General features: G+C 37.4%; 1 protein-coding gene across 4 annotated transcripts in view; it reads left to right on the top strand.

The window, feature by feature from the left end:
• Positions 1-15,477, top strand: part of OSBPL3 (oxysterol binding protein like 3) — a 191,208-nt gene that overhangs the window by 16,771 nt on the left and 158,960 nt on the right. The window lies entirely within an intron of this gene.

The following is a 15,477-nucleotide window of genomic DNA, read 5'->3' as shown; positions in this document are numbered from 1 at the left end:
TGTGCACTTGTAGTCCCAGCTACTTGGGATGCTGAGGCAGGAGAATTGCTTGAACCCGGGAGGCGGAGGTTGCAGTGAGCCGAGATCGCATCGCTACACTCCAGCCTGGTGCATAGAGACAGACGAGACTCTTGTCTCAAAAAAAAAAAATTTGCATATGCCCCAAGTGGTTTCCCCATTGTCAATATCTTACTATGATACATTTGTGACAATTAATAAACCAGTACTGTTGCAGTATTATTAACCAAAGTCTATACTTTATTCAGATTTCCTTAGCTTTTCCTGAGAGTCTTTTTGCCATTCCAAGAGTCCATCTGGGGTTCTACGTTATGTTAATTGCCATGTCTCCTCAAGATTTCTCTTGGCTGTAATAGTTTCTCAGGCCTTCCTTGTGTTTGATGACCTCAAGAGCTTCGAGGAGCAGTGGTAAAATATTTTGTAGAGTACGATCTCCATTGGGATTTGTCTGATGATTTTCTCGTATTGGACTGAGGTTATCAATTTTGGGGAAGAAGATCACAGAGGTAAAATGCCATTCTCATCACATCATGTCAAGAATATATGTTATCAGCGTGATTTATAGTTTGTCCATGTTGACCTTGCTCATCTGGCTGAGGTAGTGTTTGTCAGGTTTCTCCACCCTAACGTTATTTTTTCTTTCCCTCTCCGTACGATACTCTTTGGAAGTAAGTTATTAGGCACAGCTCATACTTAAGGACTGGGGAGTTACGCTGCACGTCCTTGAGGGTTGTGTAGCTACATACATTATTCGACATTCTTCTGAGAGTTATATTCGTTTCTTCGCTTGCATTTATTTATTTATTTATTCAATCTGTATTTTTAAATCAGTGTGAATCTATTTATTGTATACGTTGTGATATTTATTGTATACGTTGAATTATAATCCAGTAGTACTCTATTTTGTTGTTCAAGTTCTTCCAGCTTTAGCTATTAGGAGCTATTTCAGTTGGCTCCTGTTCCCTTTGACATAAGTCCATCATTGTGGATGTTTTTTTAGAATGTCCTTACTTTCTGGCACTACAGGGTACTCAGGCTCATCTTGTATATTCCCTGTCCCTGGTCTAGAATCTTTTTTTGTGTGTGTGGGTGATGTTGGTCTTGATCCACTAAATTGATTTCATCACCCACTACATGGTTTACTACCGCCGGTGATAAACACTGATCCATTTCCACTCCTCACATGTTATAAGAAAATAGACACCTTGAAAGGTGAAATGGTTATCTAAGGCTATGCCTCTTTGGTAGCAGATCTCAGGCTAGGATCAGGTCTTCTGAACTTTTAGTCCTGTCCCTTTTCTGCCACTCCATGCTGGCAAATTCCACTGCTCAGGGCCTGCTTCACTGTACTCCCACCTCGCCAAGCTCCTTGTACATAGGCAGTCAGATGTGCGCTCAGCGGGTTGTGCTACTGTCTGCCCAGGGCAGATATCTGCAAAAAGGGGAAAGTGGGCTGGCTGGATTCTTTGTGAGGGCTGCTGTGGTGAGTCTGTGTTGCCTGGTTGAAATGGAGTTTTGTCATGGTGAACACATTACAGACCCACAGAGTGGCACTGCAGACATCAGCACTTTGTGGCTGTGGTTTGACCACATGACTGGCCTCTGTGTTGTGGGGAAGTGGGCAGAAGAGAAGCTTGTAAAATCCAACACCCCTTTCTTTGGGTTCTCTTCCTTTGCATGAGGGAGGATGAATTCAAGAAAGAAGTGAATTCAAGCAACAAACCCCTCAGATTTCACTTTACCCTGTGAACACCTGACATCCACAAAAATAGATCTGAGCAGACAGCTTTTTGGTGTTCTAAAAGCCCAAACAACCTGGTATTAGGATTGGGTGTGAAAAATCAGTTATGCCAAGAAGCTTATTTTCCTTTGTGAGTGGAAATAATTCAGTCATCAAAAGGTTCTGAAGATGCAGGGAATAAGGGACAATCTTATTTCGTATTCATTTCTCAGAATGTTCCCTTTCAAAAATATTTGAAAACTCTTTATTATAAATTGAGGGTAGGCACCCTGGCTGAAGAATTATTCCTGTAAAGAGTTTTAAAAGAATTCAGCAATAGTGCTGTATTGGGGCATTTGTTTGCATGACAGTAACTCATCCAGCATAAGGACAATGTAAAATAAAATTTTTTGGCTTATGTTGCTAAAACGTCCAAGAGTAGGGCTAGCTTTAGGCACGGCTGGACCTAGGTAGGGCTCAAGTCATGCCATTAAAGCCCTGTTTCTTGCCATGTCTTAGCCTGTTTTCATGTGACTTCCTGCTCAGGCACGCTTTCTCTGTGTGTTTCTTAGCAGCCACAGGCTTGTTTCCTATATGCCCAGCAACTCTTAGTTCTACAGATGCTTCTTGGCTCTGGTTATTCCTGCCTGGGTCATGTGCCCAACCCTGAACTGGTTGCTGGGGCCAAAGTTGTCAGGGCTGTCACTGGCCAGGCATGGGCCAAGTGTGTATTTATTTATATTTATTTATTTATTGGAGGCAGAATTTCGCCCTTGTCGCCCAGGCTAGAGTGCAATGGCAATGTCTCAGCTCACTGCAAGCTTTGCCTCCCCGGTTCAAACAATTCTCCTGCCTTAGCCTCCCAGGTAGCTGAGATTACAGGTGTGTGCCACCATGCCAGCTAATTTTTGTATTAGTAGAGATGGGATTTCACCATGTTGGCCAGGCTGGTCTTGAACTCCTGACCTCAGGGGATTCACCCACCTTGGCCTCCTGTAGTGCTGGGATTACAGGTGTGAGCCACTGAATGTCTTTTCATTAAACCATAGAAAGGTTGATGTTCTGGTACCAAAATTAGGAGTTGGCTGGGAAGAGCAAAATAATGGATGTCTGTTTTTTTTTTGTTTGTTTTTGTTTTTTTTGTTTTTTTTTATGTTGTTAACACTGAGGGTAAATGCTTGATGAATGAGTAAATGGACAGCTCAATGTTATCCATGCATTTGTTTATCTAGGCCTTTACCAAATTATATTCATTTACTGTATGGACTTTTGAGCCCTTCTAGAGAGAGCTCCTTGTTTAATGCACTGTGCTGACTGCCAGTATTTGTTGGGCCCCTGTCTTAGTTTGTTCAGACTGCTATAATACAATACCAGCAACAAAGAAGTTTATAAACAATAGAAATTTGTTTCTTTCTGTTCTGGAGGCTGGGAAGTCCATTATCAAGGCATCGGCAGATTTGGTGTCTGGTAAGGGCCTGTGTTCTCATAGATGACACCTTCGAGATATGTCCTCTAAATGGTGGATGGGGCAAGGCAGCTCTCTGGGAGGTTTTTTTGTGAGAGTGCTAATGCCATGCTGGAGGACTCCATTCTCAAATCACCTCTCAAAGGCCCCACTTCTGAATATCATCACCTTAGGGATGAAGATCTCAACATATAGATTTTGGGGGGACATAAACATTCAGACCATAGCAGGACCTCAGCAAATGCAAATTTTGTTAATTTGCTATGGTCAGAATGTAAATGTCTTTTGTTAATTTCAAGGTTAATTTCAGCTAGACTTGGCTGGATCATGAGGAGTCTCTCTTCTCTGAACCTGGTCAGATGTTGGTCTAATACTAACCATGTCAGTATTAGATAGTTTATGATTGGCTTTGGCTTAATGGTCAGCCAAAAGGCCATTTTTATTAAAGACATTTAATAAAATGTCTTTAATAAATCTGCTTTGCTGTTGCTGGAAATAATATATCTTCCTTTTTCCCTTCATGCCATTCTTAGTTCAGATTGTTAGTGGCTAATTCTAATCTTCCCTCTATAAGGGGAAGAATAATTAAAAAAAAAATCATGTACAAACAAAGAATTGTCCCAGGTTTAAAAAATTATTTCAAAGTTTAATTATTCAGATCCTTTGCTGGTTTTCCTTGTTGCTACCTGCTTTCTGCAAATTTTGCTGCCCACCCAAAGGTAGGCAAGGAAAGATTGAGGGGTGTAATTAAAACCTTGATAGCAGCCTATCTTTTTTCTTATTTCTTTTGGAAGGACTGTGTACTTGGTGATATTTCTGTGCAAAGCCAGTTTTGTCCATTGACCAACATGAACTGTGATGGATTATTTGTGAAATTCAGTTAATCATCTTTTCATGTCTCCTTTTACAACAGAAAGTTTAAAGTTGACTGTGAAATCACCCCTGGCCACTGGTGGTCACCTAGACTTCACATCCTTTTCTTTTTCTTTCCTCTTGAGTCCTGTTGGGATCAAATTAAAAATGAATAAATGCTAGGTTCAGAAGAGAGTAAATGTTTGGGGCTGTTCTCCATCTCAGAGTACCAGTTCTATATTTCACAGCACAATAGGAAAGATTTTTAAAAATCTGCCTCCATTAGCACAGATAATTGAATATACTATATATTGATTTTGTGTTGTCTAGCTTCTGCATTTATTTCTGCTCTGCTTGTGTAGCTTAGCACCATCAATTTCTTTTCCTATTTTTAATTTCCGAAGTATTTGTATGTGGGTTGTGGTCAAGATTCATAAAAACCGTTTTGATTAGATTTCTCATTCATTTATGTACCACACAGGTGGGGTATGCCTTTGTATTTTGAGAATATTTTTAGAAGACTAATGAGGTGGAAGGATCTGTGTTTCATTTCCCTTAGTTTCCCTCTATTCAGACACCTGCAGTTGCCATTAATTACTCCTCCTGTGCTACTCTCATGCTCTCTTCGTCTGTTGTGCAATGTTTTAAAATAATGTTGGGAGGGAAGCTGGGTGCTGATGCATATATCTGCCCTGGAATAAATAATCATTTTTTTTCTTGGTGGTTCAACAGAAGGTTCATTTAAGAGTAGTAGCTATTTTGGTACCATTTTAAGGAAATACTGTTATCTTTCTCTGAAATCTTTGCCTGCTCTTAGTAGCTGATCTCCTTTGGTCACCTCACTTTATTCTTAATCAAAAAATGTGAATACCGTTTGTGACTCATGCATTGTTTCGGGAACAGAAAATTTTTTGGTCCAAGTTCTCTTTTCAGTGGTAGGCTCTTTGGTCAAACTAGTGCAAGTCAATTGGATTTTACAAGTGGCTGGTAATCACGTCAGCATTTAGAAAAACATTTATTCATGAAAGGTGTTTTAAAAGGAATATATTTTCTTTTGGAAGTTTGGCCTGTTGATTTATTTTAGGAACATTTTTGTTAAAGCATAAAATGCCTGCAGAAAAGTATAGAAAGCATCCATGTATAAACTAATGAGTTTTCAGAAAACAAATAACCTGTGCAACTAGCATCCAGAACAAGAAACAGATTATTACTAGCTCCTCCAAAGTCCCTTTAATATAGCCCCCAGTCCCTGTCCCTGCCTGTAATGGGTAATTTCCATCCTGATTTGTAACACCATCGGATTAGGTATGCTTGTTTTTGTAACTTATGTAAATGGGCTCATGTAGATGCTTTAGGTCTGTGAGAGTCACTCATATTTTGATGTGTGATTTTTAGTTTGTTTATTCTTATTGCTGTTAGAATTGCATTGTGTTAATATGCCAAAATTTATCTATCTTTTCTATTGACAAAGATTTGTTTTTTTTCTGTTGGGAATTTTTATGATTAATGCTGCTTTGAATATTCTCATATACAACTTTTGGTGAACATACGTCCGTATTTTTACTGAGTATATACCAAGGAGTAGAATTGCTGGGTCCCAGAGTTAATTTATGTTTAGCTTCCATTGATTCCCCCAGACAGTTTTCCAAAATGGTTGTGCCCATTTACGCTTCTTCCAGCAGTGTATGAGAGTTCTAGTTGCTCCACATCTGTACTTGTTCTTTTCTTTTTTCTTTTAGCCATTCTAGTGAATGTTTATTACATTTCATGGATTACAGAAAAGAAGTCTGTAATCCCCTTTAATACTTTTATCTTAGTTATGTTTTTCTTTAGTCATTCAAGTCACAGCCAGGATTTCATGTTAAAACAAACATTAAACAAAAAACTTAGAGAAAAGACGATCAGCATTTAAGTTGTGATATGAATGTCTAAGCCAAAGAACAAGTCTCCAGATCTTCACTTTATTTATTATCCCTATCACTAGATTTACAACATTGCTTTGGAAATTTAAAACAACATATGCAGTTAGAAATGTACAGTCTTTTAAATTCATTCTTCCATGCCGCATTAATTGAGTGAATGTGCTGACATCACAGGGAATGCTAAGATGAAGAATATAGTCTGGACCTTCAAGAAGTTCTTATGTGTACGTGGCAGAGTGAAGTGATGCTATTGTGAAGCATTAAAAATGCACCCTGGGCACTCTGAGGGAGGAGGGATTAAGTCCTATGAGAGGAATACAGGAACACTTCATAAACATTGAAATGTCTTTGAACTTGACTGTAAAGAAATTTTGTAAGTGAAGGGGGAAATAATGGGCGTTTTCCAAAATGTAGCCCATTTGCAAATAGCTCAGAGTGGCTGGATCATAGAATGTGCAGAGTAATACAAAGGAAGAAAGTTAAAGAGAGTGAAATAAATTTTCTTAAAATTTATGATTATATTATATGATTGATTAATAATATATAATTATAATACTATATATTATCTATATGTACTTGATTATATTAATTGCTTCCTGAGAGAACGAGATCATGGAGGACTTTGAATTCTAGTCTAACAGTTATATTTTTTAGGGTTTATAACATTCATCCATGTGTACTCCCGTCTTTAGTTCTCACAGTAACCAAGTGAGGAAGCAGTTTTTATTTGTGTTTTACAGATGAGAAAGTTGAGACCCAGGAATTTAAGCAAAACCATTCAGTAGTTGATATTAGATTTGAGAACATTAAGTGTATTATTTAAGAAATAACTTAGATTTACTGTATTTTGTTACTAAAAGGACAAAAAGCAAAATACTAGAGTATTTTTAGGATGCATGTGTACTGAATAACAGCAGTTGAAGCTTAGTGATTTGAGATGTGCAATTTTATCTGGATCCTTACCTGAGTACTTATTACCACCGTGATCAAATTTCAGCTGTTCAACCTAGATTAAAGCTTGGTTTCATACTCTCTATCCCTGGGTAGAAAAATGGGAATTGATTAGGAAAGAGGTAGTTGAAGGCTTGATAAGTTTTTGCTTAATGCAACCTGAGGATTTGTTTGTTTGGGGCATTTAGAACTGTAATTCTGTTTTTTGTTTTTTTAATTGACTGGAAGGCAGGCATTGGATTTGTTGGTAAATATTTTTTTCTTTTTTTGTCTGTTTTGCCATATCTCAGCAAAGTGTGGGTGACTTTAATAGGATTGGCCCCCTTCTTTTAGTGGGTTAAAATTTTCTCTTATTGGAAGCAATGGGTCCATTCAGGTACAGAGACTGAAACTTTCTAGAGTGGCTTAAATAGCAGATCTACCTACTTAGTCTTATTTGACCTGCATAGCACCAGGCAAGGCAGATAGCATAAGTTATTCTAGTTAGACTGATGAGCAGACAGAACTCATGGTTGCAAAGGAGTTTGCCCAAAATCTTACCACTTTAATTGATGGAACAGACAATGAATTTAAAAATCTAGAAATTCAGTAGAACAAAGAGAACACATTTTAAAAAGGAATTTCAACAGAACTCCTTGAGAAGAGGGTAATAATGGTTGAAGGGTAAAAGAGTTTAAAAAAGAAAAAATCCTGAATTTTCTTATAAAGAAACAAAACAGTATATCCCCATTGAAAAATAAAATTTTAATTATTAAGATAACGTAAATATCTAAAAGACGATGGGAAAACCACAAAACGTAGAAAAAGGCCCGTTTTACAAGGAAGAATACAAAGAATCCAAAAGTTTTAGTTCTAACAATGCGACTAACTTTATAAACAGAAAACCTTCCTTGATAAATGTATGCCTCATGGACATAAGGCAAAAGAAGATGGCCGTCTGATAGTGAAGTTGTGAAAATGGTAATACTAGTGCTTTACTCTTCTGTTCTTCATAACAACAAATACACTGAATGGGCAGGTGCGACAACCTAAAGCCAGAGTGGAGAAAACTAATGCAGGATTGGTTTTTAAAAATCAACTGTATTCTCATCTGAGTTGTCTCATCCATTAATGAATAAAATCATTCTATCCACTGGCATCCTTTGCAGATGTGGAAATAGAAGAACAGGGAAGGGTTGGTTAACTGGGAACCAGTTGGCACCTTTAAGGCTGAGTCCGGGGCGGGCTTTGGCATATTTCAGTAACAGAGCGGTTTTATTGAAGCCTTTATAGCTGAGTGGTTTCACACATGATGGGAAGCAGCACCGAGTTCACATCCATATGTTGACTAGGTCATTTTCATCCTGGAAGGAGTCAGTGAATATTTTCCATGGAGACTGATCCAGGGCCTGATGGAAATGGACATTTCCATTAGTGATCTGGAGTGGAAATTATACGGTTAGGGTTTACATAGTCTCATAGCTACAAATGCAGGGTTTTCTCAGCAGGACCAATAACTAGTTTGAGTGGAAATGATCTGAAAGATCTAATACTAATTAGATATAATTACTAATGCATCAAGACCCTTTGTGGGTCCAGGGGATACGACAGCAAACAAAGTCCCTGCCCTTCTGGAGTTTGCATTATAAGCAAATAAATATATATTAGGTGATAGTAAGTGCTATGGAGAACATTAAAGCAGGGATAAGCAGGTTAGAGTGTACAGGAGACGGGACGCTGCTATTTGATTTTACATAGAAATGGCCAAAGACTACTCTGATGAGATGACTTTTGAGCAGAAACTTGAAGAAATAGGAGAAGCACAGACTGCACAAACATCTACTTAGAGAAAACAGAAAACAGAGCAAAGGCCCTGAGGTCACCCTAGTAGTCGCTTCTCCACAGAGCAGGCAGGGAGAATCACTAGAATGGAAGCTCTAGGAGGGCAGGAACAACATGTATCTTGTCTACCACTGTATTTCCAGCACTGGAAAAATTCCCAGGATGTTGTAAATGCTCAGTATATTTTTGTTGTTGCAATGGATTAATTGCTAAATGATACAGTAGCCCCCAAACTCATTATGGGAAAAGTTTGCATTTTGCCTTATTGGTGTGGAATTAACTGGTAAATTAACCTGCCACTGGCTTTCAACAAATTCATGAATGATTGAACTGCAGCAGTTTATTAATTCAAAAATAATTTTTTGGAAGTCTATCATGTGATACTGTTCAAGTGTTGGCAGTATGTATAGTAGTGAACAAAATAAAATCCCTGCTTCATGAAACTTGAGATATGGCTAACTCCCTGGCAGAGCTGACAAATGGTCAGATACTGAGAATCAAGAAGTAACCAAGGCACATTATGGATCTTTGAGGCTATGAATTTGGAGGGCATGATCACATTTCCCTTGTCTGCCCTGTTGCCTCACCCTCTACTTCATCCATAGATCCATTCCTTTAGCACTGTCAGCAAGAACCCTTGGCCAGAAGGACCCCATATGATACTTTTTATACTCTTTCCAAAAAACCTTTTCAGAGTGTCTTCCACTTTTATAATTTCTAGGTAATATGGTTTGGTCATCATATTCCTACTAAAAATTTCCAGGTTTGAAATTAAAGAGAGTGTTGATGCAAGATGAATTTTTGTTTGTCTGTTTAGGGTCCACATCTTTAATTCCTTTCAATGTACTGTTGGAAGAACCCAAATTTTTGTAGGAAATGGGGTAAGGAGGATTGCAGACTTGACTTTTTACGTTTTGGCCCCCTCTTTTCCCCACCGCATTCTTTTTTTTTCTGATTTGTGTGAGAGAATTGGCCAGGCAGCAGTGAGTAACATGGGACAGAGAGAGTGCTGTTCGTCTAAACACTTTCTTTGCAGCAGAAATGCCAAGGTTAACTGGGTCTCTCATGGATATGTTGATATGAATTCAAGTAGTGTAGATGATTCTTGGCATAAGAGTAGCTGTAACAACATTCATAATTATATAAAACTTCTAAAGCTATTTTGGTCTGATACCTTTCCTTGGGACTGAAAGATTTTGACATCCTTATAGAGAAAGGATTAAAAAGTAAGTCTCTCTGGGCACGGAGAATAAATAACTTCATGTCTAAAAATATCTTAATGTGCAAAAAAAAAATTAATCCAACGTGTTTGGACAGATTTTTTAGCACCACCAGATGATTTCTGCTGCTCAGGAGAGTATTTTGGCTTAAGTGATTCTGTGTTTGGACTTTATCACTACTTTGTTTGCCTACATGAAAATGATAGTTTTGGGAGAAAGTAGAAGAGTGGTATACTATGAAAGAGGAAGGAAGGTCTTGGTTGGAGAAGGGCTTCACAGGGCCTGTTGGGAGCTGCCACCTTCAGTGTACCCAGACCCTTTCTCTGAGTTTATTCTAAGATTCATCTGGTGACTGAGGAAAAGTCCCAGACTGTTGATCATCATTGTGATGATTACCATGAAGATTATTTTCTTCATGAGCTGTTTTGTCTCACATTTTGTAGCAAAAGCTATTGCTGGGATACATGCTGCCTCCTTGTAGTTCATGCTGTTGAACATTAAATGGAAAGTCAGATGGTATTGACCGTTTATTAAATGGAGCTCCAACTGTGCCTTGATCTAAGTGACTTGGAGTTTTATTTTCATTCATTTATTGAGCACCTACTGTACCAGGATCTGAAACAGGTAGTGGGCACAAATCTGCAGCTTCTGTTTAGGGTAAGCTTCCTTACCTGGCTGTGAACTGTTTGATCAGTGATACAGCCTGACTGCTTTCTAATGTGCCTAATTCTTTTTCTGATAATTTATTTAGTTTTCATACTGAGAGTAGTAATGAATGCTCAATTAATAAACTTTTATTTAAGATGAATATTCCAGTCTGGTTACAATTCAGCAGACATGCAACACTTTTTTTTTTTTTTTTTTAACAATACTTTAATAAGACACATTTAAACCCAACTTCAGAGCAGCCTTTCTGGGAGGGATAGGAAATTAGAACCTGCTGGTATAATTTTTTTTAAAAGAAACCCCAGGGAAGAATTGCTTGGTTGGGAAAGATATGGGTTTACTTGTTGGCAGAGCCAATAAATGATAGCATATTGAGAATTGAGCTGTAGATGGATTGCCAGAGTAATTAAAGTGATGAAGCAAAACTACTCAAGTGAAGGCTTTAATCTTTTTGTCTTTTAAGATAGTATTATGTTAGCGAAAGCCTATAGTATTTATTTATTTACGTTTTAGAGACAGGGTCTCACTCTGTCATCCAGGCTGGAGCGCAGTGGTGTAATCATGGCTCACTACAACCTTGAAATCCTGGGCTCAAGTGATCCTTCTGCCCCAGTCTCTCAAGTAGGTGAGACTACAAGCATGCACCACCATGCCTGGCTAATTAAAAATTTTTTTTTTGTAGAAACAGTGTCTTGCTGTGTTGCCCAGGCTGGTCTTGAACTCCTGGGCTCCAAAGATCCTACCACCTCTGCCTCCCAAATCTGCCTCTGAGATTTTATGCATTGGTCATCCAAGAGTTATTTTGAATAAGATCGGGAAGAGGAAGCGGGTTGGTAGGGAATTGGGTGGGGAAATATTTTATATCTGGGAACCTTGATGGTACTCTTGTTTATAGATTCAGCTGATAGTTTGCATATTGGTAGGGCGGGCCTAGAATCCTGGAAATAACCTTACCATAATCTCTATAGAGTTGATGTAGTGCACAGAGTTAAGAGTGTTGCAGGATTTTGCCTGTGACTATACATATGCCTGGCATGAACTGTACTGAGATACATGGAAAATTTCAGTACCTAGTCTCCAAAGGTGGCTCATTGGAGGATCTTTCCTTATTTATAGAACAGCATCTAAGATTTCATCCAATTTCAGGATATTCCTTAAGGCTTTTAAAAATAACATTTTATACATGGAAGATTAGACCATACCTTCTGAGGTTTCTGAGGTGTCACTTTGCTGCAGGGCATTGTATTGAATGTCAGGAGACTTAAGAACCAGGTATATGACTAGTGATTACATGACGTTGGGCAAAACTTGAGCCTTGTGGGCCTCAGTTTCTCTGTCCTTAAAATAAAAAGTTGGACTACTTATGTTTTGCTTAGCGTCTTAATTTTTTTTCTTAATTCTGTTTAGATTACATATCCTAACCCACATGAAATATTAGCCTATTGAACAGAATTTTGGGCGTTCTTTCAGTGTCTGGGTAGTTCAGGTGCCTCCTGCCTATCACATTCTAAGACTTGACTCAAAGTCTGAGCTTCCTTTTTGAGGCTTGAAAGAATGGCTGGGGGGAGGCCTCTCTACATTCATCCCTGTCTTTCTTTTAAGTTATTAGATGTTGTAATCCAGTTAATAATACCCCCAACAAGTGTTGCTGTCAACAGTACTAGAGCTCTGTACAGTCTCATTCATGTTGGAATAAATAGATTCCTTTTTATGTTTCAAAAAATGAAAACATTTGAGGTTTCACTGGAAGTGTTTATTCATTCGAGCTGAAAGATGTACCGTGGGTGTTGTGATTTTGGAGAGCTTCTGCAGCAGGTTGATGTCTAGAGTGTTTTGTCCCTGTTTGTGTTTGTTTAGACTGAAATTAATAGAGTTTTTCTTGCAAGCCATGAGGATCATTAATACACGTTTCTCCCCCATGGTGTGTTTGTCAGCCTTTACATGGAAGAACAAAATGAAAGAATATTTTTTCTTTTAAGCTCAAAGCTTATGTCTTTATCATTAAATTGGGGAACTTGGGAAAAAAGAAAACAACATCCTGTGTGTGTGAGGAGAGGGAAGGCATTTGTGTGTATGCACAATAATAAAGTATAAGTCATAAATACTAATAGTCTTCTGGGTTTTGCAAACCAGATTTCTTTCCTGGCTCTAAAAGTGTTTTTATTTTTTGTGTCCACATCTGTAGTCATGCACTTGATGCACATATTTAATAATATTAAGTGATTTTTTTGGTTCACCATTGTTTTTCATTTTTCCCCTTTCTTTTTACCAGAAGGGATATAAAGTTAAATATAAATTCTCTATGCATAATTGAAAAAGTGATTTTGATTTGCTTTTTACTTGAGCAAGGAGTTGCTTTTATTTAAAGGCATTTTTATTGTTAAGAAGCTTGGGGAAAAAAACCCACTTAAGGATATGCTTACATAAGGCTACTAACAAATATTTTTAGATAAGATTTTGATTGATTTCTTTCACAGTCAAATTCCATAATCTCAAATTTCTTCATTTCTTTCCTCCCACTTTCCATTCTCTTGATGCCACAATCATCAAATAATTTGTATTAGGAGATTCTTTCTTTTTGTTGGGGTTGGTGAGGGGGAGAGAGATTGTTGTTTTGAATATTAAATGATCATTTAATGGGGACTTTGATACAATATCATGTAAATGCAACTTTAATGCATTAATCAGATTTAATCCATTAATTCAGATTTAAGGCTTAGCTTTATATAAATATGAAACTTAATTTTTTTTCTTTCAGCTGAAGTGCAGTCTCCCTGAGTTTGTAATGGACTTTTAACTGTTGAGCATTGACTTTAAACATTTCTCTGTGGTGACTTGAGTTCCAAATTACGTAACCACTTTAATTCTGCACAAATTTGTTCTGAATGATCCTCTTTCTTTCGTTTTACCTTTATCATCTTTGGCTAAGAAATTTTACATGTTCTGTGTATTGAACTAAATAGTTTCTGCCTTTCCCTTTTGAGAACTTTGATGAGTTTAACTTTTTCTATATTTTTTGGATTTCAAGTTGTAAGTCCTAGTTATAAGGACTTAAATGAATATTGATACAGGCATTTTGATTCTGTAGAAATCTGCTTTCACCAGTACGTGTGTGTGTTTGTGTGTATTTTTGTATGTACCTGTCAAGGTGCATAGATATGTGTTCCTGGAGACTTAATTGCATTACTAATGTTTTTTTCTGGTAACCAAAGGCAGTGTGGCAAAATGACACGTTTCCTTAGGAACTTTTGTGCTGGTACTCCATACTGCTACAAATACTTTTTACAACCCAGCTTGCTAATCCAATCATTTATAATGGCATTTAAATGATTAGATTAGCAATTATTTATTTTTGAAAATAATTGAAAGAAAATGTTCCACTAAGGAAGGAAAATATGCTGCCAGGTAAACTATGATGGCTGTTAAATGTGAGACACACCTAATATCAGAGATATTAAAATGTGGAAAAGGGTGTGTTCCAGAATTGGTGGAACACAGGGATGTGAAGCTATACTGTAGGTCTATATGTCCTGTTATGGAAAGATGTTAGGAATACATTGTTAAATGAAAATGGCAAGTTATACAACAGTGTGTAAAATGTGGTTCCGTTAATGTGAATAAGCAGATTGATAAATTCTAGGTGAATTTATGCTCAGCTACTAACATGAATTCTCCCCAGTATGGTGAGATTACTCACAATGTTTTCACGGCGAGGATGCACATGGTATGACGCAATTCACAAAGAAAAAATAAAGTAAAAGTCCAGAGAAATCATGATTTGCAGACCCCTTTGATAAGTCATTAACATAATAAAAGCCAGATCTGAAGCCTCCTCCTGGAAATTGTTTAATTAATTTCTGTTTCTGTTGACTAGGAGCAGCATAGTCATTAGGAACAACTGATTTCCTGTGATGACTCATAATTCAGCCTTATACTTTGTATCCACACCTGGGAAGAGCTTGTCCTGAGGGACCTCCATCTACCCTCTCAGTTAAGATACTTCTGATCCCTTTCTGCGCTCTTGATGACAGAGGGCTTAGTGAGATTAGCTGGCTTTAATATTAGCGTAGGTAGACAAACATCAAATAAGATGTAGAATTAAGGATCCTGAGATCTTTAATAGGTGATTTGGGAATTATGTACTCAAAGAAAAGATGGAGACCTCCTCTTCCATAGAATGGAGAATAGAATCTTAGGGCTGGAAGAAGGTATTATAATATCACCCAGTCCATTACATCATCTGATTCTGTAATCTATAGAACTTTGTGGACGGACATCATTTAGCCTCTAAAAGTTTTTTCAGTGACTCAGTACTATTGCCTGAAACCCATTCCAGCTCTCAAATTCTTAGAAGTGTCTTTTTTTTTTTTAAAGGAAATCTGCTTGCTTTGACTTCCACCCATAAGCTGTAGGTCTACCTTCTGAAGTATTAATAGAAAAATCTAATGTCTTTTGTATAGAAGTATTTCAACTATTTCCTCTGAAGTAAAGTGAGCCCGATGTCTTCTGTACAACAATACTTCAAATATTTGAAAATACCTATCTGTCTTCTCCTAAGACTTTCCTTTATAGGCTGTCATTCCCAGACTTGAAACCACTTGAGAATCTTCTCTCTTTCTCTTCTGTAGCCAAGGGAGACTGTTTCTCCGTGATCTGTCTTTGTCAGCTCCAGCTCAAGGGATTTCTGTATAGATCTGCAAGCTTGCTGTATGGCATGTGATAGGTTGTCTTAGTTTTATTTTTTATTTCTAGTAAAAGATTTAGAAATGAACATTGGATTAAAGAAATCATTCTTCTCTCTCTCTCTTTTTTTTTTTTTTTTTTTTTTTTTTTTTTTTTTTT

This window comes from Cebus imitator, unplaced genomic scaffold (assembly GCF_001604975.1).
Source record: "Cebus imitator isolate Cc_AM_T3 unplaced genomic scaffold, Cebus_imitator-1.0 Scaffold45, whole genome shotgun sequence".
NCBI lineage: Eukaryota > Metazoa > Chordata > Mammalia > Primates > Cebidae > Cebus > Cebus imitator.
This window is presented reverse-complemented; position numbering and strand designations above follow the sequence as displayed.